This window comes from Canis lupus, chromosome 19 (genome assembly GCF_011100685.1).
Source record: "Canis lupus familiaris isolate Mischka breed German Shepherd chromosome 19, alternate assembly UU_Cfam_GSD_1.0, whole genome shotgun sequence".
Taxonomy (NCBI): domain Eukaryota; kingdom Metazoa; phylum Chordata; class Mammalia; order Carnivora; family Canidae; genus Canis; species Canis lupus.
Genome location: NC_049240.1, coordinates 34,618,990 through 34,643,840, shown reverse-complemented (window position 1 = coordinate 34,643,840; position 24,851 = coordinate 34,618,990). Strand labels below are relative to the sequence as shown.

The following is a 24,851-nucleotide window of genomic DNA, read 5'->3' as shown; positions in this document are numbered from 1 at the left end:
GGAATCAATTATTTATCTTATGTCTTATCTCATTCTATATTGGATTTGAGGCAACAAACAAAACTAATGTGTAATAACTGATTAAAATAAAACAGGAATAATTAATGTGTACTAGTAATTTATATTTATATATAAATATATAAATTAATCATGATACTCGATGATAATAGCTATTATTTATAGGCTTCCTGTCCAAAGCAACATTTTAGTAGTGTGCGTGTACAATTATCACATTTAATTTTTACAACAGCTATGTCTCTTGTGACCATTGTCTTCATTTTGCAGATAGAAGAGTGAGGCCTAGTGAGGATAAGAATCATGCTCCAAACTGAACAGTTTGGTAAGAACTAATATGAAATCAAACTGGAATTTTTTTCCTCATTATTCAATATTCAGTATCAAAAGAATATAGATATTTAAATATTAAAGTGAATATAATGTGATTGTGATAGCTAATTTCAAATTCAATTTATAGCCTCCTACATCATATGAGTACCATCATCAAAATATTAATTTTGCAATAATTTCAGAGCAAAGAAATCACAGAAGAATTCAGAAAATTGTAAAAAAAATTATTGGCATCAATAAATTTTAATATGTACTTGGCATTTTCTAGAGCCTGATAAAAATTTAACAATTCTCTGAGATTTTGTACCAATATAAAGTATTGTTATTTTTTAAATTATTTATTTATTCATGAGAGACACAGAGAGAGAGGGAGAGAGAGAAAGAGCAGAGACACAAGCAGAGGGAGAAGCAGCTCCGTGCAGGGAGCCCGACATGGGACTCAATCCCTGGTTCCCAGGATCAGGCCCTGGGCTGAAGGTGGCGCTAAACCGCTGAGCCACCCGGGCTGCCCTGGTCCACTGCTTTTATAACCTTTCAGAGTCTTCTGATAGTTGATTTATGTATTTAAGCCAAGGCTTTAAATTGTAGCCAGTGAGAAAGATAGAGTTGAATGTGCTTACTGCCTTTTGTCTGGAACCAGACATTCCAAACCTCTAGCATGGGTAGACTCTAGTTGCTGACTTCATTTCTTTTCCACTCACTGTTCAACGCACTCCAAGCAACATTTAGTCTCATATCCCCACCAAATCTTTCACCAAGATATCTAGGATTTCCATAGTGCTAAAGTCAACCAGATTTAATCTTTCAGTAGAATTTGTCATTCTTAAACAATGTCTCCCTGGTTTTTGTGACACAGTAATCTATAGTTTTTTTTTTTTTTCTAGTTATTTTTTTAAGTATAAAATATGCACCATCTTTAAGTGAAAAAAAGATTTATCATAAAATAGGCTCAAATTCTATTATTCTCATTTAAAATGAGTAACTTGTTCTTTTGAGCATATTATCTTTTTAGTTTATTCAATGAAAAATACCATATATTGCAAAGATTTATATATATACATAAAATTATCAAATAAAAGTAATTTCATTTGTATTTATGATATTCTTTACAATTTCCATAGACCCCTTTAATCAAATGCGTACTTAATTCTAAGTTTTTACAAAAGTTTTTACAAAATTCTATTATTCTCATTTAAAATGAGTAACTTGTTCTTTTGAGCATATTATCTTTTTAGTTTATTCAATGAAAAATACCATATATTGCAAAGATTTATATATATACATAAAATTATCAAATAAAAGTAATTTCATTTGTATTTATGATATTCTTTACAATTTCCATAGACCCCTTTAATCAAATGCGTACTTAATTCTAAGTTTTTACAAAGGTAAATTTCATTTTGAAATAATTAATGGTAATTCAATGAATAGAAAACAAAATTTTTCTTCTAGGCCTTTTTTTGCTACTGGTTAATTTTCTTTGCTTCATAAGATAATGTGGATATTCTTATCATCGTGATAAGCCAATAATTATAAGTTTATAAAGAAGTGTTCCTATATCGAGTCTAAATAACAAATTTGATGTATATACACACATTTATATATACATATGTATACACAAACATATGTATGATATGTATGTATAAATATGTATATGCCTATGTGTAAACATTTTAATTTTTGTTCACATAGTTAAAAAGGCTTGACAAGGGCAGCTTGGGTGGCTCAGTGGTTTAGCGCTGCCTTTGGCCCATGCTGTGTCCCACGTTGGGCTCCCTGCATGGAGCCTGCTTCTCCCTCTGCCTGTGTCTCTGCGTCTCTCTGTCTTTCATGAGTAAATAAATAAAATCTTAAAAAAAAAACAAGGCATGACAAAAAGCCTTAATTTCTCTTTCAAATTTGTTCATACCTTTAATTTTTTGACTTGCTATATCTGGAACCTTGGCAATTCGAGGTCTACATGCTGGGGGAAATGAATAATCCCTTTTTTTGGTGCATGGACTGATTGGTGTGCTTTCCTGTTGAGTTAATCTATAAATGTAGTAAATTGAGAATAGTATTGAAATTAGAATACATTAATTAGACTCTTGTTTCTATCATTTACATATGTCTTAAGTTATTAATCTTCGTGACACAATTTTCTCCTTTTGTATATGGGGATTTAACACCTATATTTCAGGGCTAATATGTAGTGTAAATGAGCTGCTCTTTATAAAACATGACACATGGTGCAACATGATGTTTTGGTGACATTTTAATAGAAGCAGTAGTTGTGGTTGATTTAAATAATAGTGGTAATAAGTTTGGACCAGGACAAATCCAGAAGTCAGAACCAAAGCAGGTTCTGGGAATGACACGGAGGTTGTGGGGAGAAGAGGAAGTATCAGAATTACATCATGTTCTTATTATTTCATTTGGTTTAAAGGGAAAGACATTGACTTCTGTAAAGGTAGCTTAGAGTAGGCAAGACCAGACAGAGATTTAGAAGTCCAGACCCGAAGAAACCAGAGAACAGGAGGTCAGTGACATTAATGAGCAGGAAATAGTGAGGTTGACCCAAAGTCTCAGAAAAAGAACACTTTACTCTGAGTTCTCTTTTATATACTCTTCTTGTCATGAGTTCTCTTTGACACATAGGTATTCAGTATAACCAGAAGGATGTCAGAGGACTGAAAGTCAACTGTTACAATTGCAGGCAGACAGATGGGTCACTAGCAGATTCTTCTAACTCTGCTGAGAGGATAAGATGTTTTAAAAATGAATGGAAAAGTACAAAAAGAGAAAATTAAATATTTGAGGTTTGCTGACTTACAATAAAAAATGCACAACCAAACCATTTGTAAAAAAAAAAAATAAAGAGAACTGAAGAATTGGCACATTTGCAAATACTCTAATTTAGAAAAACAAAAACAAAGCAAATGAGCAAGACAGGTTGCAATGCATAGCATAATTCAGGCCCCTTTGAAATCTATTGCATGTGTAGTTAAATTAAAGATTGTCTTTTCAGGAATCAAATCAAATTCTGTTTAATATTCAAAACCATGAACACTTAAGAGAAGCCATTTAATAAGGGTCTGAGTAGCAAAGATTTCCATATATTTCCTTTCTCAGATTGACTTTTCTGTAGCCAATTTCATTGAGGAGCCAATTCTGATGACTCATTTCTCATTAGAATTGCCAATATTGCCAAGTCTTCAATCCTTAAATTAATAAAGCTTTTGATTGTGGTTGACCATACTTCTGTGTCTTTTCATGCATTTGCATATCCAATATACTGAGAAACATGCATTAGCTTCCCCTGTTAACATACTTGTTTGGTAAACCATAATAATAAGCTATCAGCCTCACTGGATTATGTGTTACAAAACCTATTTTATACTGTAAGGTTTTATATATGCAGGGGAGCCTCTACCTATCAACAGCTTAGGTCTCCATAGGCTATAAGTCCATTAATTTGAAATTCCCAAGTCTCAAGTTATTATTGATCACTAATGCCATCTCATGTCAGCAAGCCAAGAAGATAGACATTCTTCACATCTAGGACTGCTTACAAGCTATTGTGAAATAAATTCTACAGCTGTTTTAGTTCAATGATCTGCGTGGATATTTGTGAATTTAATTATTTTTACTTTAGAATATATTTCATTCTGTGGTGGGAAAAAGTCAGCCATCCTGTTTTTATTTTTTATCTACAAACTTCTTTTTTTTTAAGATTTTATTTATTTATTCACGAGAGACATAGAGAGAAAGAGAGGCAGAGGCACAGACAGAAGGAGAAGGAGGCTCCATGCAGGGACCCTGACATGGGACTCAGTCCTGGGTCTCCAGGATGACACCCTGGGCCAGAGGTGGCGCTAAACTGCTGAGCCACCCGGGCTGCCCTCATCTACAACCTTCTGTTTACTTTTTCAAATGAAGCTTTGAAAAATTTATATCAGCTTCTAGAAAAGAATCTTAGTATAGTTTTTACAAGAATTATAATATACACGTACATGGTCAATTCCATGTATTTAAAAATGTTTCATTAATGAAAATTTCACTTTCTCAATTTATCCTTAATAATAACCAACAGATTTTTGGAATATGGTAGAAAAAGAATAAATACATTACCAGTTTGGCATTCAAATTGTAAGCTTTTCTGGTACAGCTGCTGGATACTGGTTCTATATCCATTTACCTAAGCTAAACACTTTTTATTGAAGCTCAATTCAGAAAAGATAATCCTAAATATTTGTCAAGTCCTATAATGTCATATCCACCTCCTTATTTTACTTTCCTTGGTTCTACCCTGATTATTTCCATCTAACAAAATAATCTTTATTCATTCTAGGAAATAGCCTCTGAGCTTCCTTTGCTTTATTTATTCAATGACATGAGCAGACTTTATACTATTACATGAGCAGAGTTTATACTACTATCCTGTCATTGGAACAGTTCCTGTAAGAAAATAATGAGATAAAAGTTCCATTTCTCATTGATCTTTTGACTACCTGAATATTTAGTAGACACTGTGTGTCTCCTTCCCACCTAAACCCCAACTGAGCATTAGCTGTTCCAATCCCATTTGTACCACATAACTCCCCCACCAACAGGGCCTCCAGCACTTGGATATTACTAAATCTTTCCTTTTAATTCAGCAAGAGTTGGAAAGTTATTTTCTTTTACAATTTACATTAAAATAAGTTTTCCATAGAAATGTCATTTATTACTGAGCAAATTCACCTTAGGATATTTTGGAAGTCATCTTTGTTTTGGGAGTGAAACTTTTTTTTAAGACTTATTTTCAGAGAAAGAGAGAGAGAGTCGAGGGAGGAGCAGAAGACACAAATCTTCAAACAGACTCCCCACTGAGTGCTGAGCCTGACATGGCGCTGGATCCCATGAACCATGAGATCATGACCTGACCTGAAAGTAAGAGCCAGGCATATGACTGACTGAGCCACCCACATGCCCCCTTTAATTACTATTAGGAAATAATTTGCAGAAAATATCATGTTTTATTTATGTATCTCCTTATGCCAAAAGTACTATTTTTTCTGTTTTTCCTAAGAACCCCAGTGTAGGTAATAGAGCATAGGGAAAATATTTTCCAAATATTCTTCTTTAGTTATTTACCTCTGATATTTTTAATAAAGAAAACTTGTAGATAAAGAGAAAACAATAGTTATAGAATAAAAATACTCAGAGACTTCACAGTGGGGAGGAATACAAATGTTCTTTTTGATATTTGGTAACAAAATATGCTGTTTTCCCTCTTGTAATTACTTTGAGAGTCCTTATGATTTCTAAGGTCATATTTATATTTGGATGTTGCCATTAACTAGCCCTTGGTCAAAGTTTAAGCTAAATAATTATTATTTGTATAATAAATTATTTCTTTCAACCTAGATTTTTTAATTTTCTAAGGATGTATCTGTTGGATTATGGGGCTTATAGAGACAGACATTAATAGACTCCATTTCAGAGAGGAGAAACTAAGATGGAAATATTTACTTAATGCTATGTAGATAGTTGGTAGCACAGCCAAGACCAAATCCCTGATTCTTATATTTGGAATGGTCTATGAAGTTTATTAAGTCTAAAAACAAAAATAATTACTTTTTTTCACTTTCATTGCTGTAACTAATATCCTTTGAGTATTTGATATATTCTGGGCACCATCTTAGGCAAGAGGAATAAGAGAGAACTTCTTTCTATTCTGAATATATTACATGGTTGAAAATTCTGATATATAAAAGCATTTAACTAATAATAACCAGCAATATCCATTGATGTCACTGCCAAAGAAGTTTAAAAGTATGACTAGAATATTTTCTTCTGAATTGACCAAGAAAGCTTCATGGACAGGACGAAATTAAAATCGTGTATAGAAGGATGAGCAGAATCTGGATAGGCAGAGGAAAGAGTGAATTCTAGAGAAATGGTATGAGTAAGGATATATTACTTATATGAGTTTAGGGAAATAAAATAAACTTGCTCCAGAGATATTACTGAAACCAACATTACAGAGTCAGACTGGGGCCAAATTACGTAGAAGATAAAATATTGGACCAAGTTTTATAAAATGTTCTGTAGAGAATTGAGAGCCAAGAAAAGTTATGGCACAAAGAATGTTGTTATATTTATGCCTTTTATGATGAAAATTACTACAAGGAGTACAGCTTATAATCTCACCACTGGAGATTTAATACTTTTTAAAATATTTGCTGTGTTGTTATTTTTGCTTTTTGTCAGGCGGGTCAGTGTATGGAAGGAAAATGCTCTGAAATAGTCAATTATCAAAAAGGAGCAATTACAATACTTCAGCACCATTGATAGGAAGGAAGTAGATATAAAAATAATCACCAGTAGGGATCCCTGGGTGGCGCAGCTGTTTGGCGCCTGCCTTTGGCCCAGGGCACGATCCTGGAGACCCGGGATCGAATCCCACATCGGGCTCCCAGTGCATGGAGCCTGCTTCTCCCTCTGCCTGTGTCTCTGCCTCTCTCTCTCTCTCTGTGACTATCATAAATAAATAAAAAATAAAAAAAATAAAAAAAAAACCCATTTAAAAAAAAATAATAATCACCAGTAGAGACGATTTCCATTCGAGGATATCCTTATAGTAGAAATAATTTTCATGTCGGTCAAAAAGGGGAAGAGAACTTACAGTTAATGATTTCTATTGTGGGAAGAATAAGCATAGAGAATTTTTCTTTTGTGGGACCAAGTATTCCAGAAGGGACAAGGGGAAGATATGGAAAGACAAGAAGATATGGAATATGGATAATATTAGAGAATACAGAATGCCATATTTTACAGAATAGAGAAAGAGACAACCCTTGCTGAATTTTTTTGTGAAGCTAGCGTAACTGATACCAACTCTCATGTATGATACAAGAAAAATAATGAAAATGATTATCTCCATTAACATAAATGTAAATAACCTGAATAAAAGTATTATCAAAACAAATACTGGGGATTTCCAGGTGATTCAGTGGTTTAGCACCTGCCTTCGGCCCAAGGCATGATCCTGGAGTCCTGGGATCGAGTCCCACATTGTGCTCCCTGCATGGAGCCTGCTTCTCCCTCTGCCTCTCTCTCTCCCTCTCTTCTCTCTCTCTGTCTCTCATGAATAAATAAATAAAATCTTAAAAAAACACTTAGACATAGAATAAAAAAATATTATGCTGCATGACAGAGTAGTTCTTTAACATTCAAAAAAATCAACATAATCATCACATTAACAGATAAAGAAAAACTATAATATTACCTCAACAGATGCAGAGGAAAGTACTTGAAAAAAATTAATCACCTACATACAACAAAATTTCAGTAAGTTGGAAATAGAAGGAAATACCATTATTCTTATAAAGAATAATTGTAAAAAAAAGCCTTACATAATATTAAATGAAAAATTTAATGTTTTTTTTCCCGGAAGTCAGGAATAAGGGCATTTATCCTATGACTTTCTTTTTACATTTTACTAAAGGTAAGTTCAATAAAGAAGACTGTAATGAAATAAAAAAAAAATTAAAAATGTTTATTCACAGATAAACAGATGATTTGGTAAGTGTGAAATCCAAAATAGCACATTAAGTAATTGTTAGCACAAATAAGAAGATTTCACCAAATTGTATCATACAGAATCAATACTCTCAAATTTATTGTACTACTGTAAAGACACAAGGAACAATGGGGAAATGAAATTTTAAACCCACACCACTTACAATATAGAAGAAAAAATTGAGCACTTAGCCATAAATTTAATAAAAATGTTGCTAAAGGAAATTTAAAAAGACTTAAATGGGGAAGTAAAAGTGTGCAAGACTCAATATTGTTAGGGTGGAAATTTTCTGTAAACTTTTCAATTTTTTTGGTGGAAACTGACAAGATGGATTTTAAATATTATTGGAAATGGAAAGGAACTAGAACAGCCAAAACAATCTTAATGGGGAATAACAATTTGGAAGAATAATAGTGCCATATTTCAGGACTTATTAGAAAACTATAGTAATAAAACCAACTGTGTTGGCATAAAAATAGGTAAATAGATCCGTAAGACAGACTAGATTCCAGAAAAACATCTACACACATAAGCAACTTCATTTATATCTTATGTTTCTTGAATTCTGTTGGAGGATGGATTATCTTTTAATAAAAGGTACTGTAGCATCATACAACGGAATCATTTTGTTGTAAAATAGAAAGACAAAAGACTAAAAATTAGGAAAATATTCTCATGACCTTGTGATAATTCTTAGATAACATAAAAATGAAGCCTTAAAGAAAAAAATAATTAAATGAATTTTATTAAAATGAAAAACTTCTAGTTTTTAAAAGAATCAAAAAGGGAGCCACAAATGAGAAGACAATGAAGATATTTGCACCCCAAAAATTTAAAAAATGACTATAATTTGGCAAAAAATATGAACAACACATTTAAACAAAATGAGAAAATTCTTAAATAAATATTACATGAAGTTAAATAAGCCCAAACATAGAGGTTCAGGATTATCAGTTACCAGATGTAAATTATGACCCTAGTGAGGAGTTCCACATCCTGCAGGACAGCAATAAGTGCTCTGCAGACCCACTCTCCAGTAAGATTATTCTTAAAAAAATGATTTTTAAAATAAATGCAGTTATCTCCCTTCCCTCAAATGCACACAATCCTTCACATTCCTTGTAAGGGCATATCATTGAATTGGAGGACTGGGTGTAGACAACAGAGGAGGAACATGAATTTTACATCCACCTTTGCTATTTGAAAACAGTGTGGAATTGGGACATCTGGGTGGCTCAGCGGTTAAGTGTCAGCCTTCGGCTCAGGATGTGATTCTGGAGTTCTGGGATTGAGTCCCACTTTGGGCTCCCTGCAGGGAGCCTGCTTCTCCCTCTGCTTGTGTATCTGCTTCTCTCTCTCTCTCTCTGTCTCTCATGAATAAATAAATAAAATCTTAAAAAAAAAAAAAGAGAGAACAGTGAGGAATTGAATGTAATAATATAATGTATTCCTTAACTGTCTTATACCATTTCATTATCTACAGTTTTTTTGTCATTACTCCTTAAAATTCTTTTTCTTCCCTCATTACTCCTTAACATGTCTTTCATTCACACACACACACACACACACACACACACACACACACAGTTTTAAAGAGAGAGTGAGAGTGAGCAGGGGGGAAGGGCAGAGGGAGAGGGTGAGAGAATTTTAATCAGACTCCAATCCCACTGCAGAACCCAATGTGGGGCTTTGTTTCATGACCCTGAGATCATGACCTGAGCCAAAATCAAGAGTTGAATGCTCAACCTGGGTGAGTCACCCAGGCGCCCCTTTTCCGATGTATATTTGAAGATTCTTCTCAAAGCTAAAAAAGAAAAGTCTCTTTTTAAAAAATGACTTTCCCCTACACACTTTCCTTATTGCATTCCTCTTGACTGGTTGAGTGCTAAGAGCAGTATATTTGTTATATATTGCCATGTAACAAATTATGCTCATATTTTCCAGATTAAAACAACATGCACTTATTATTTCACCTTTTCTCTTGGTTAGAAGTCCAGTTATTGACTTAGCTGGTTCTGCTGCTTCAGAATTTCTCATAAAGTTTTGCTCAAGAGATATTGGCTTGGGTTGCAGTCATATCAAGGTTTTACTAGGAAAAAAATCTGTTTCAGATTCATTTTGTGGTTGGTGGCAGGACTCAGTACTTCATGGGCTACTGGACTGTGACTCTTTACTGGCTGTTGGCCAGAGGCTGCTCTCAATTTATTGACATGTGGTCCTGTCCAATATGGCAGCTTCATCCAAGTCAAGATCTGAGAGAGAGAGAACTGGCTAGCAAGATTAAAGTCACAGTCTCTTGTAGCCAAATTTCAAAATTGCAATACTGCACTGGTTTGGATTATCCATCCTGACCTAGACGGGGTAATTGCATTTTAAATACATAATAAGAGTAGGGGTCAGCAAGTCTGGAATACAAAGCATACCCTGGAAAACCTCCTGGTTGCTGCTGAGGTTAAAGTTGATAAGTACTGGATACAAATTCTAGTTGGTATTTATGGATTCCTTTTTGTCTTCAGTCATGCAGTTTGTCCTGCTTTACTTCCATCTTTTCTTCCTGACTGCTAGCTCTACTGATCTATACTGATTTCTGGTACACCAACACTAACTTTCTATGAATATCTTCACCAGCTTCCATGATTTTCTGTATCTAATCCCCACGATGAATCCCTTTTTCATGACACTTATTATAGTTTTTCTGTTTTAATCATACACTAATGGATAGAGAATTAGCAAAAGAAAGAAGGTAGGACAGAAAAAAGAAAAGGAAGGAATTGGGGAGTGGGAGAGAAGAGACAGGAAAGGAGGCAGGAAAGGAAACAGTGAGAGGCAGAAAGAGAGGGAAAGAAGGAGGAGTGAAGGAGGGAAGGAGGGAGGTAAAACAAAAGAAAAATTCCAGATGCTGAATATGAAAAATGATTAATAATATTAAAAGTTGTAACATATTTGCTGAACATCTGCTACATGATAGGCAGTGTGATGTAAACTTTTCAATGGACTATCAAATTTAATCATAAAAATAGCTAGTTAGTGTGTAATTGCCTATTATAATATTCTTTAGTGTTATACCTATACTGACACACTTGAAACTTACACTTGTGAGTTTGGTACTACTGTCAGTTTGATTTTACAGATAAGCAAATTGTCAATTAGAGCAGTTATATAAATTGCCCTGGATCACAGAACTAAAAACTAAGAAGTGTCAGATTCAAATCCTGGCAATCCAGTTCTAGAGTTCATGCTTTTAAATAACTTCTAGAGTTCACACTTTTAAATAGAGTTAGCATGTCTACCATCAAGATTACAACATTGAAAGTGATGCTATCAAGGCTCAATATTAAGGTAATTCTCTAAAGCACAAATTGGAAATACTGGCTGAGCTAGGATTCATTCTGTCTGACACCAATATTTAACCAATATCATGTTATAAACTGTAAGACAATTAGATTAGTATATTTCTAAAAGTAAGAAATGTGATTAAAGCTATATTCAAAGTTTCATCATAATTTGATGTTCAATGTATTATGTAAGAATGAATGAAAGCAAGCAGGGTATATATTCAACACTATTTAGAAAAAAAAAACTGTAAAACTTGGAAAGTTAGAAGAAATATACAAATAAAACAAAAAATATAGTTATTTAAAATAAAGAAGAACCATAGATTTAATAAAATCACCCAAAATTATTGTTCTGAAGAAACCAAAATAATAAATAAGCTTTGGAGTCTGATCAAGAAAAAAATGAAAAAACAAAAACATACAAAAATGAATGCATACATAAAGACAAGTACATATTAAAATCAATAAATAACAGGGATGTAAAGTACAGCATAGGGATTATAGTGAAAAATAAATGAACACATGGACAGATAGAAGATAGATAGATAGATAGATAAATAGATGATAGATATAGATAGATAGATAAAGCAGATGTAAAGAAGACTCAGTTCATGAAATGAAGATTTAATAGAAAAATATGAGTTTGAAAGAATTATAGAAATAAATCTTCATAAGATAAAATTCAAAAATTAGAATTTCAGAAAAAAATGTCATCTGGGTGTGGAATAATTTGGGGGACAGTTATATTTGGTGTATTTTATATCATACTACTCAAGAAAGGGCTTAATATGTTTACCCTGACTACTGTGTCTGGAACCTTATACTAATTAAGCTTTGCCTACAGCATGGGCTAGACAAAAGAATCTGCATTCTCATCTCCATGACCTTCAATGATTCATGTTAGCTGCCTTCAGTTTATCATCTTTGAAATAAAGAGGTGGGACCTCATGATGTCTAAGATTCCTTTCAGTTGTATGATTATGTGAAGCATCCGCTTTCTCTTTGGTAGGATGATAATTTAAATTTTATTGCTAACAAGACATGTTCCTTTGAGGTGTAATTTCACTTTATTATTATCCTTCACATGAAGAGGAGGTTTATTTTTCACAGCAAATGCTTCCTTTATATGCAATTCAATCTTTAAAAGCATAGAGGAAGTGGGGGGGAAAATCACTGTAATATTTTAAAACAAATATTTAAATGTTCACATTGCCCCTGTCTCCATATTGCTGTTTTGGCTCTGGTACAAAAGCTATAATTTGATCAATTGTCAGAAAAATTATACAGTACCCTAGTTACTCAGAATCACATTCCTTTGTGCATAAATGGCATGTGAGAAGTCATGGCCACTGAAGCATAGTAAAGAGCCAAATTGCCTCCATCTTTGTTCATCCAAAGCTCTTAAATTTGAGCTACTTTTTCCAGTGGAAGAATTCCTGGAAATGAAGCAATTCCAAAAGATTTCATAGAATCGTAACTCTCAATAGTGCCTTTGCAGTAATTAACCTTATTTTGGCAGAAATGGGACAAAGGCATGGAAGGTTAACAGATGTACTGAAATGCACCCTGTTAGAGCCAAAGCTTCATCCAAGGCTTGTTTTTGCCAACCACTAACCTCACCTAAGCCCAGTTAATCCTCAGTAGCCTCCAAAAGTATTATCCCACTTGCTGTTATTTTCTTTATTAGAGCATTATTGAAATAAAAAAAAAAATCTAGAGTTGGACACCAATCAATAAATGTAGAGGAAATAAATGGTGGAGTTGGAAGGTCAACTTTTTGCAACTGTTAAGGTAACAAAGAATCACCAGTGGATATTACAACTAGTAGGTGAGCATTTACTGAGGAACAGAATGTTTACATAACATTAAAATATCTCCCTACTGCACTATTAACTATTACTAAAGGGGAAAATAATAACTTGATGGTAGAGAAATCTAGCAGGCAGCATTTTAACCAAAGGATCAAAGTTAACTCCGTAAGTGTCACTTTCCTGACAAAAAAGTGCATAGCCGGCATTTGTCATGATGAAACATAAGACAAATCAAGTTCTAGAACTTTCTACAAAAATGGCCTGTACTCTTCAAAAATACCAGTGTCTTGAAAGACAAAGAGAAATGAGACCTGTTCTATATCATCAGAGACTACTTGGATATGGCATTTAATGTAAATTAGAGATCCTGGATCAGATCTTGGATAGAGAAACATACTGTGAAAGATAAAACTGGAGAAATTGGTAAATTTTGAATATGGGCCATGTGTAGGTAATCCCCTTGTCTCAATGTTAAATTTTCTGATTTTTATCATTGCAGATATATAAGAAGGCAATTTGTTCCTAGGAAATATGTGTATGTGTGTGCACATGTGCATTCAAATGTACATACAGAGCATTTATACTGTCAAATTATTAACAATTTTGCAGATTTTGCAAATTACAATTTTGCAAATTACATTTTGCATATTACAACAATTAACAACTTGCAGACTCATTGTGAGTTTAGAATTATTTTAAGATAAAAATGAGCAAAAACTCTGATTGAAACATGCTCTTTCTGTGACAAAGGAAATCTTTCAAAAATGTATAAAGAGAAATTTGTTCAATTTTCCCACTCTGTTTCCCACCATTCTTTTACTTCTGAGCTAATAGATGTAAGCAGGAAAATTTCATCACTCCACATCTTACTACAGCATGTCTGTCTAAATTTATACCTAGGCATTTACATGAATCCACCCATATAAGATTTGTTTACACAAATAATTTATTGTTGCACATTATTTTGTAACTTGGATCAATACATAAAGAATGTCTGTTCAGTTTAATACATATAGAATTAGCTCATTTTTTTTCTAGTTTCTCCAGTTTATTCAACCATTTCTTCAGTTGTTCAAAATTTAGGTTGCTAATCCTTTTCTGCTACAAACAATGCTGCAATAAATTCCATTATATATATATATATACATACACACACAAACATATATATGTGTATATATTTATATGTGTGTCTGCGTATAAAGTGGACTATAGAATATATAGTATATATTCTATTCTATTATTATATATTTATGTATTATAAAACTGTATATTATATATGATTATACAGATTATAAAAGTATGTTAAATATATATGTATACATCTTATATTTCTTTAATTCGAATAACAAAGCTTCCCAAATATGATATGACTTGGTGAAAGTGCATATTTATACAAGTATTACCATTTTACTTTCTAAAATTATTGCATGTGTTCACAAATTCTATCTAAAATACATGAGAGTTTGGATTTTTGCACCCTTAAAAATATTAGAGATTTTCAGACTTTTTATTTTTCCCATATATTTCTTTATAAAATTGGGATTTCATTTCCTTTTTTGTGTGTTAACCTGATTTATACTTCTAAGAACTTTAAAAAAATTACAGAATAATACATGCCTAATACAGAAGAAAACGGCATAAAAATCACATACAATACCTGCACTTATAATCTTAGATATGTATTTTCAGTGTTCATTAATGTAATAATTTATCTTGTTTAAAAGGTTCATGTGTCTACTATTTCAAGATCTACAAGCTGCCCTAAATAAATTTAGGATGGAACAGTCCTTATATATCTTTCTATGCTTTTTCTTTTCTTTTTTTCCTTTTTAAAAAAATTTCCGTAATTCACCTTCCCTTTCTCACTTTGCTAACCCACATAAGTTACATCACAAACTTGTGCACTCATAATTTGTGGATGCTTCTCAGCACCTAGGAAGCTAGCCTGGCCTTTGGAACTTGATTCCATCACTAATTCTCTTAATTAGGATTTTACTAATTCAAACCTTAGCTAAATTTCAACCATGTCTGAGATTTGGTTTCCACAAGTATAAGCAGAGAGGTGTTTTTTCTTATTGTTTACTGTCTGTTTTTGGTCACATAGAAAAGACCTACCTCATAAACTTGAAACAAAAGCTTTAGGGGTACTCACATGTATTATTATGTATATTATATATAGTTACTCATGTTACTTGTGAAAATACTTTGAAAATAATTTTACTTTTGAAAATACTTTGTCATGAGGTTGGAAGAAACACAACTGGTTTGACATTTGAGTGACTAACTCATTATTAGTCATTATTATGTCATTATTTCCAAAATGACTTGTGCTGTGTTATGCCTTACACCTATAGCCACTATTATATAATTCATTTTTTAATTCATGAACACATTCTTATAGATCCTCGACTTAAGAGTAAAGGGAACCTTTGTTTTCTTAGGTTAAGTGTTATACTGTAAGGCTTCACAAGTTTTGTGTACCCGAAGATAATTTTTGGTTTTCTTTTTAATTTTTAAGTTTACAACTCATGACAGACCAAACAATACATTGTTCACACTACATGTGATTGAGCACATACGTTCAACAACATTACCTTAACAGACCTAGAACTGGTCTATAAAAAGGAAGATTTATTCAGATGTTGCTGCAATGTGTTTCTAAAGGCAGACTCTCAATTTCTGTATCTTCTCCTTGTTGACATTTAGCAATTTCTGGGGCCACAGACCACACTGAGAGGAGTCAGAGTGTGGGAGGGATGAAACACACAAGTATTTGTTAACTTTAAACCCTTCTACTTACTCCCGATGCCTATTCTTCTTGTCCTTGCCTACTATATATATTTCCTATACTTATTACATCTCTACACACATAATGGAACTATACACAATTATATTTAAAGTGAAAATGAGAAGATAATATAGAAAATCAGAGTAGAAACCAGTAGCAACTATCTAGCCTTGGAAATTGTACCCTAAACCAGTCCCCTTGACTGATGTAGGTGAGGTGTTGAGTATTCTCTGGCTAGACATATGAATGAAACTGATTCCAAAAGCTGAAAATATTCAATAATTAATGCATATAATTGGTTTGTCAGAACTATAGAGACCAGGGATAATTGAAAGGGATTCACGTCTGCCAGCTTTCACATCTACCTTTTAGAATTACATTTTTTTAATAGAAGCTGATTCTCTTGGTAAGACACTTGTATGACAAAGACACTCAAAGGGAAAATAGGGAATGCAGAAACATTGTAGGACATTAGCCTTTCTCCACGATAGTTGTAAAATCTAGCTGCGCAAAATACTTGGCTTACATGGTGATGTTCTCAGTATAGGTATTAATTTTCTTTCTTTCACCCCTTATTTTAAAATCTTATTTAAATGCTTATTTAAGAGAGAGAGAGAGGGAAAGAACAAGGAGAGAGAGGGAGAGAAATAAGTAGACTCCCTGCTGAGCAGGGGGCCCAGTTTGGGCTCCATCCCAGGACCCTGGATCATGACCTACACCAATGGCAGATGCTTAAGCAACGGAGTCAGCCACGTACCCCCCGAAATCCCTTGTTATCAAAACCCTGATTGTGTTGAGATAATCACCTGTCAGAGAAAGTACTCAATCCTGGAAAGTATCTATTCATACTTAATTTATGAGAGGGCCTGTGAGCTATAAAATGTAAGAAAAAGAGACATTGTTTGAGGGAATTTCTAAGAAATATTAACTCTTAAAAAGGGACACCTCAGAAAAACCAGGTCATTTGTCCACTTAATATTGTCATGTCTGCAAGTGATGCTTAGAAATAAAATAGCAGTTTTACCCATGAAAAAATCCAACACATTAAGCATGACAGAGAAAGGTGGAAGGAAAAGCTGGGTTCTTGATGACTTCATTTTGCTGATGAACAACTCTAGAGCCGCTTTATCTCTGGACTCTGGCTAAGTGAATTAATTTTCCATATAGCTTTGGTCATTTTTAGTTAGATTGGAACTGAAATCATTTACACTCATCACTGTATTAGGTGCCAGTGATTAGTATTCGAAGCAGATCTGGCTGTTCTGTTTCTCAGTACCTTCAGAATTAGGAAGAATTCATACTTCTAGGTTATTAATCCTGAATTAAAGATTTAGATCTAGCTGTGATTAGGAGTAAAGTAAGTTATATGAAAAGGGTTTATGTTTTTAAACTATAAGTTTGGCCACGTTCATTCTTTCCTAGGCCTATAGCTTGGTCATAAAACATCACATTTCATTAAACAGTTTGTTGCCCAAAGAGAGGGACCCGGGAACAGATTTAGACTCCTTTCTGATGAATGTTGGCTATGTGAACTGAGGATGGTTTGCATTCATACGTAAATGACCTAGGACCTTAATGGATTCAGAAATAGTCACAGGTAAATAACTGCTGTTGAAAGTCTTTTGGAAATGCTCAGTCTGCTACATTGAAGTTGCACTTTGGTAGAGGTTAACTTATAATATCCTACAATATGAGGGCATAAATTAAAATAAATTGAAAGGTCCTACTGTGCAGTTAGCATTAATCAAATGTAACATATTACAAAAAGCATAATCCACTCCATGCATTGGGGAATAATTTGAGGATTCTAAATCTCTAAAGCCATGGATGGAAAGAAAAGTTAAAAAAAGTTTACAAGTTTTTATGTGTTTGTTTTTTTTTAATGTGGCTTTTAGACATATAAATGGTGGGTGCCCAAGCCTGAGCGATATTACTGGTAAATGTGTTATGTTGGGAGTTTGTGGTTACAAATATTCTGGATCACTGATTAGGAAGTTTGCCAGTAAATGCACAGTATAAAATATCAGGGTAGGTAAGAAAGTTGCCACTGTATTTTGCTTTTTTAAAAAGAGCATAACTTTTTAAAAACATGAAACACTACAAACATTAAACAGATGTGGTATGAAATAAAAATTTTGATGAGATTCCTCCCAGGTAATTAGAATCATGGTATATTGTCAGGTGATACAGCTTCCCTGGTCTCAAAACACGTAGAAAAATCTGTTATTTCAGATAAGCTCCCTAAGCAAAATTATATCACAGTGTTTAATTAACAGAAAATACGCTTTGTTACACATACAGTTTCAAACTGAGACAATTTGGAATGCACTGTTATTGCGTACTTCTGGTAACTATAGATGGTAAACAATATTTGCTCCTGTGTAAGACTAGTTTCTCCCCCATAAGCTTCTTTGATAGATGATAACAAAATTGTCAGACCCAAATTCTACTTACACTTTTTAACAAAACCGGGAAAACCCAATTTTACAACCATTGTGTAAATTCAGTGATCTCCAATCTCAATCTTTTTAGAATTCCAAAACACCCTGCATGTAAGAATGACCCTAGATAATTACAACAGCGTTCTAGAGCCAGTTCTAGAGTGACCAGTAGTCAGATGGAGGCAAGTAAGAGATTCTTCAAGTAGGTGGCTCAACACAGGGTCATTATAAATCAAGTCAAGTAGACAAAGTTGAAGAGGCTAGAGGACTCACAAGTCCTGTTCAAATAAAGTCAGAATGTCTATAAACTCTCTTAAATCGTCATTGTATCTGGAAATCCTAACAGTTTTAAGCTATTTAGTAAGGTATATATTCCCTAATTAAGACTTTTTCCTCCTAATCTTTACTGAATTAATAAGAAAGGTTTCTGGTATTGACATGTGTATAAAAAGAAAAGATATCCCCAATACAGTCTGGAAATTCTTGGGGCTATGACTCACAACTTTCTTCTGAAAAGAAATTATCATTCCTGATGAAAATAAGTGATTTTTTGAAGAACTTTATTGCCAATAAGATTGGTTTGAAAATAATGGAGTAATTGTTTATACTCCTACTGAGCTGTCAGTCAAGATATAGTAACTTTCACCAGATTTTCTTTTATTCCTTTCTAGCTAACAATGATTATTTCCCCTATAAAAATGTCCTAACAAGAACGGATATTTTTGGTAGCCTATCAGGGGTCTTTTCTCTTTCAAAATAATATTGTAATAAAAATGTAACACATGCTCATAAATAAATTGTCAAGAGATTTTCTTTACCAGAGATGATGATAGCTACAGCACTATCACACTATATTATATTCTATTGTGTTCTATTATACTATACTATACTATACTATACTATACTATACTATTATACTATATTAGCTGCCCCTAGAGAGTTGTCTCTTCATTAGCATACTGCTACTGGATTATCTGCTGCTGATTAGAACAACCGATTGTCCTGATTATGTTGCTTAATCTAGCTACTAAGTAGGTGCTATTTTGATGTCTATGTAAAAATAGTTAAATATAAATGATATAGACTTCTGATTCCAGAAAAAAATAGAACAGTCATAATTTTTTCCATATTTCCAGATAAGCACTAGAAACCTAGGACATCATATATAAACCAAAATAATGAAACCCTAAGAAATGGAGAGAAGAAAACCAGGCTAATCAGGGATCCCAGAATGGAAAGAATGATGGTAGTGAATTTGCTTCTTCTCTTTACCTAATATAACTCAGAGATGGTGCCTTAGAAGCCAACAGCCTAGAAACACCAATAGGCACTAAACCAAAACTGTGCTAAAGCACTCGTGCTCTCTCTAGCCAAAGTATTAAGAAAAGTGTAGCCTACGAGGACTCAAAGCATTCACAAAATAATGGCTCCAATCCAACAAACACCACACACACACACACACACACACACACACACACACATACGCCCACACATCAGTGGCCTCACTATATTACCTCACCAGCAAAGACTGACTGGGAGCCCAAATTTCTACTTTCATCAATTTATACAAGGCACATGGTGTATCAGTGAAGGACGAGTAGGGAGTATGAACATTCATCCCTGCTGAGCAGTAATGAAGCCCTATCCTGTGGTGTCAGCCAGATAGAGAATCTGAATTTCTACCTCTACCTAGCAGTAAGGAGCCCCACTGTCTTGCTACTATCTATCTTTCTTTCTTTTTCTTTCTTTCTTTCTTTCTTTCTTTCTTTCTTTCTTTCTTTCTTTCTTTCTTTCTTTCTTTCTTTCTTTCTTCTTTCTTTCTTTCTTTCTTTCTTTCTTTCTTTCTTTCTTCTTTTTTCTTTCTTTCTTTCTTTCTTTCTTTCTTTCTTTCTTTCTTTCTTTCTTTCTTTCTTTCTTTCTTTCTTTCTTTTTCTTTTAGAAGAGGCCTAGTTGAGAGTGAGGACATTCATCACCTCCAACAGTTATAAGGACATCAGCCACATCCCTGTTAGTAAATCAACATGGGAAACAATAACAAAGTCCTTTCCTACTCTTCCAGCTGGTTAAAAATAGAATTCCCACATCCATTCAGCAGTAAAAAGAAATCCAAGACCTTAGTAATGATGGGGATCAAACAGGGAACCCAGACTTCTACCCCTATTTGACAGTAGTGAGAGTATGAAGGCACACTCCCCTGATCTGTCAGAATGATGACAGAGAAAGCCACTAAAACTAAGTTTACATAAGATTCAAATACACAAAAGATCATAATACACAAAATGTTCAGGTTTCGACTGGAAAGTATTTGTCACATTAAGAACCAAGAAGAGATGGGGATCCCGGGGTGGCTCAGTGGTTTAGCACCTGCCTTTGGCCCAGGGCGTGATCCTGAAGTCAGGGATCGAGCCCCACATCAGGCTCCCTGCATGGAGCCTGCTTCTCCCTCTGCCAGTGTCTCTGCCTCTCTCTCTCTTTCTCTCTCTCTGTATTTCATAAATAAAAATAAAATCTTAAAAAAAGAACCAGGAAGTTTTCAAAATGAGTATAAAAAAGAATCAAATAGGGATCCCTGGGTGGCAAAGTAGTTTGGCACCAGCCTTTGGCCCAGGGCGTGATCCTGGAGACCCGGGATCAAATCCCACGTCGGGCTCCCGGTGCATGGAGCCTGCTTCTCCCTCTGTCTGTGTCTCTGCCTTTCTCTTTCTCTCTCTGTGTGTTACTATCATAAATAAATAAAAATTTAAAAAAAGAATCAAATATGCCAACATTAAGATATTACTTGATAAAGAATTTATAGTAGCCATCATTAGAAAGACACCATAGGTATATCAAAATGGAATTCCTATAAAATGCTCAGGTAAGCCAAAGAAAGGAATCATTGCTTTATTGCTTCTGTGCTTGGAATCACAGAGCATACTGAAATCTGCAGTATATACAGATGATGATCCAATTTATAAGGAATCATTATTTAGACATCTTAATTCACTAATGCTACTACACTTTAATTTCCAGTGAAGGCAAGCAGTGTGTCTTCACGAGTGGAAAAACACATGGCTACACTTGGGTTAGTGAACAGGACTACAGTCACAATTACCTGGGAACTACAATTCAACTACAAGTCCTGAGCAACAGGACTTTCTGAATTTTCACCAAGCAACTAAAGGAAAGTTATGAGAAGAGGAATATAGAGGATATATTGACACTTCTTATGGGGGATATGCGAGAGTTGCTTAATGTCTCTGTGCTTGGATTTCTTCTCTACAATTTGGGGGATATTTTTGAGAATGAAGTGAGTTCATCCCAATCATATCAATCATGATGATATGACAACAATGATGATGACGATGGTGTTCTATTATCATAATTTTCCTGTGTATAGCATTTTGAAGTGTTAGAAAATCCATACTCTTTATTTCCTTCCCATTGTAGAATGGCAGCATATTGGGAAAGTAAGACATTCAGAGGGTGAAGGGCAATGGATGAGAAGAATTAGAAGAGCCTAGTTTTAAATCTACCCTCTGTGATATCACTCTGTCCTTTTATCTGCTTATGTCCCTACCCCTATCTACCAATCCATTCATTCTTACATAGCTCTTTAGGGACCAATTCTGAAATCCATATTTATAATGATATGAACACTACAAATCCTGTGTACCTCATAGGTTGTTTTTAATTATAAGTGAAAGGTAGCATAATAAAGTGGATAAAAAAAAACTCTTGCTTGACAGATGGTTGGAAAGAGACATTGAGAGAAGGATAAAATATGTGATAAAGTAAATATAATAAAAAATTTACTGCACAATTAGTTTGTGGTTTATGGCTATACACCATACAATGGCTCTTCGCATGACTTATTTAACTTTAAACTTAACTATAGTTTACAATTCATTGTAGGGTAGCTTTCTTCCAAGACAAAAAAAAAAAAAAAGTAAAATAAAGAAGAAATAAGAGTCTGTTGGGAATAAGATATTATGATAAGCTAGGTGAACAAGTTGTTCTCTTTTTACTTGATTCAAATAACAGATTTGTCATATTTCCCTGATGAGATTAATCCTAAAATTTGCACCTTTCACTTGATGGAATATTAATGGAGTTGAATTATAATAAAAGACTCAATTCATTAAACTTATTAGTTTTTCCTTTGCTCTTATTATTATTTCATGCCTTTAGATATTTAGGGATAAGATGAAGGTTAAAAACAGTTTTTGTGAATAATAACTAGATACATCAAAATGGAATTATTAATAATAATTGTAATATAATTTTGAAAGATGTTACTATTGAAAGAAATTGGGTAAAGGGTACATGGGATCTCTGTATTTTTTCTTACAACAGCAAATGAATCTACACTTACCTCAAAATAAATAATAAAATTAAACCCCATAACACACACCAAATGTTGTGTCTAAATTGGTGTAAATACAGATAAATCGCAACAGACTTTAGTCTAAAAATACACTTACTCCACTCATGAGTAGTGATAGTTTCATCTTCTTCCTTTTGGCTTCCTTAGAACAGTGCCTTTTTACTCAACAATATTGATAATTATTAATTTGTCAATTGCGTTCATATTCTGACATATTTGAAACACTGACACAATTTACTTTGATGTTTACCCTTCTAGCTACTTCTGGTCAACGTCAGAATTGAATAGGGATTCCTCACTAGCTCTTCTAATTCTCTTTATATGAGAAGAGCTGTTTGTTTTGTTGATTTATTTTAGACTTTATTTATTCGATAGAGAGGGCACGACTGGGTAAGGGTTAGAGGGAGAGGGACAAGCAAACTCCCTACTGAGCATGAAGCCCAATGCAGGGCTCAATCACAGGACCCCGAGACCATTACCTAAGCCAAAATCAGATGAGCCACCCAGGTGTCCCCAGGAAAAGCTGGTCTTAAACAATCTTATTTATTCTTTTTAAGACTTTTTTTTAAAAAGATCAGTTTCAGGTTTACTACAAAATTGAGAGGAATATACAGAAATTGCCCATATAATCTCTAGCCTGACACATTCAGAACTTCCCCCATTGTCACCATTAATATCACTCACCAAAATAGCACATTTTTTACCAAGGATTGATTAATTTGCATTAGCCCATCATAGTCACCCAAAGTCTACAGTTTATCTTAGAGTTCACTGTTATTGTTGTATATTCTATGGATTTTGACAAATGTATAATGACATATGCATCATTGTAATATCATACAGAATATTTTTACTGCCCTGAAAATTCTCTGTGCTGCACCAATTCAGTTGTACCTTCTACCCCTGTCAACTACTGACTTTGTAGTCGATAGTTTTGCCTTTTCCAAAAGGTCATATTGTTGGAAATATATAGTATGTAGCTTTTTAGTAATGTGCATTTTATGTCCCTCCATTTCTCTTCATAGCTTAAATTGCTCGCTTCTTTTTAATGCTAAATAAAATATTCCATTATCTAGATGTACCACGGTTTATTCATTTACCTACTGTAGGACATCTTGGTTATTTCCAAGTTTACACACTTATGAATAAAGCTGCTGTGAACATCCTTGTGCAGATTTTTATATGGACAAAAGTTTTGAGATCTTTGAGGTTAATGGCAAGAATTGTGATTACTAGTTTGTATGGTAAGAGTATGTTTAATTTTATAAGAAACTGCCATATTGTTTTTCAGATTGGCTGTCCCATTTTGCATTCCCATAAGAAATGTATGAGTTTCTTTAAAAAATATATTTTATTTATTTATGAGACAGAGAAAGAGGGGCAGAGGCACAGGCAGAGGGAGAAGCAGGCTCCATGTAGGGAGCCCAACGTGGGACTCGATCCCAGGACTCCAGGATCAGGCGCTGGGCTGAACGCGATGCTAAACCGCTGAGCCACCCAGGCTGCCCTGTCTGAGAGTTTCTATTGCTCCATATCCTTGTTAGCATTTGTGGTTGTATTAGTGTTCTGAATTGTGGCCATTCTAATAGATGTATAGTGGTATTCGTTGTTCTTTTAGTTTTCATTGCCATAATGACATTTGTTATGGAACCTCTTTTTATATACATTTTTGCCATCCATATAACATCTTTAGTGAGTTGTTTGTTAAATTCACTGACATCATTTTTAAATATGGTTTCTTTTCTTGAGTTTTAAGTGTTCTTTGTATATTTTGTATAACAGCCCTTTATCAGATGTGTTTTTGAAAATATTTTCTCCTAGTCCATGACTTGTATTCTCTTGACATTGTCTTTCATGGTGCAGAAGTCAGAAGTTTTTAATTTTAATGAAGTCCAGTTTATCAATTATTCTTTCATGGATCATGTCTTTGGTGTTATATTTGAAAAGTCATTCACATACCCAAGTTCATCTAGGGTTTCTTTTATGTTGTCTTCTAAATTTTACATTTTACATTTAAGCCTACGATCCATTTTGAGTTAATTTTTGTGAAGAGTCTATGTTCTGCATTTAGATTATTATTTATTTAATTTGGCATGTCAATATTCAGTTGTTCCAGTCCCATTCGTCAAAGAAAATATCTTTGCTCCATTGTATTGCTTTTGTTCCTCTGTCAAAGATCGGTTGACTTTATTTATGGTAGTCTTTTTCTGGGCTTT

General features: G+C 33.8%; 2 long non-coding RNA genes across 18 annotated transcripts in view; one reads left to right on the top strand and one right to left on the bottom strand.

The window, feature by feature from the left end:
* LOC111091158 overlaps nt 1–18,366 on the bottom strand; it is a 37,009-nt gene extending 18,643 nt beyond the window's left edge. The window contains exons 1-2 of one of the 2 annotated variants that reach the window (XR_005374137.1): nt 18,283–18,346; nt 2,258–2,379 (exon numbers count right to left, since the gene is read on the bottom strand). This is a non-coding gene — a long non-coding RNA (uncharacterized LOC111091158). Of the gene's footprint in view, nt 1–2,257; nt 2,380–18,282 lie in introns of both variants that reach the window. The other variant, XR_005374136.1, reaches the window with a different exon arrangement.
* Nucleotides 1–24,851, top strand: part of LOC106560027 — a 141,660-nt gene that overhangs the window by 69,842 nt on the left and 46,967 nt on the right. For 15 of the 16 annotated variants that reach the window (XR_005374131.1, XR_005374133.1, XR_005374132.1 and 12 more), the window contains one exon: nt 286–340. The exons of the other annotated variant lie outside the window; for it this stretch is intronic. This is a non-coding gene — a long non-coding RNA (uncharacterized LOC106560027). The remainder of the gene's footprint in view (nt 1–285; nt 341–24,851) is intronic. 16 annotated transcript variants of the gene reach the window in all.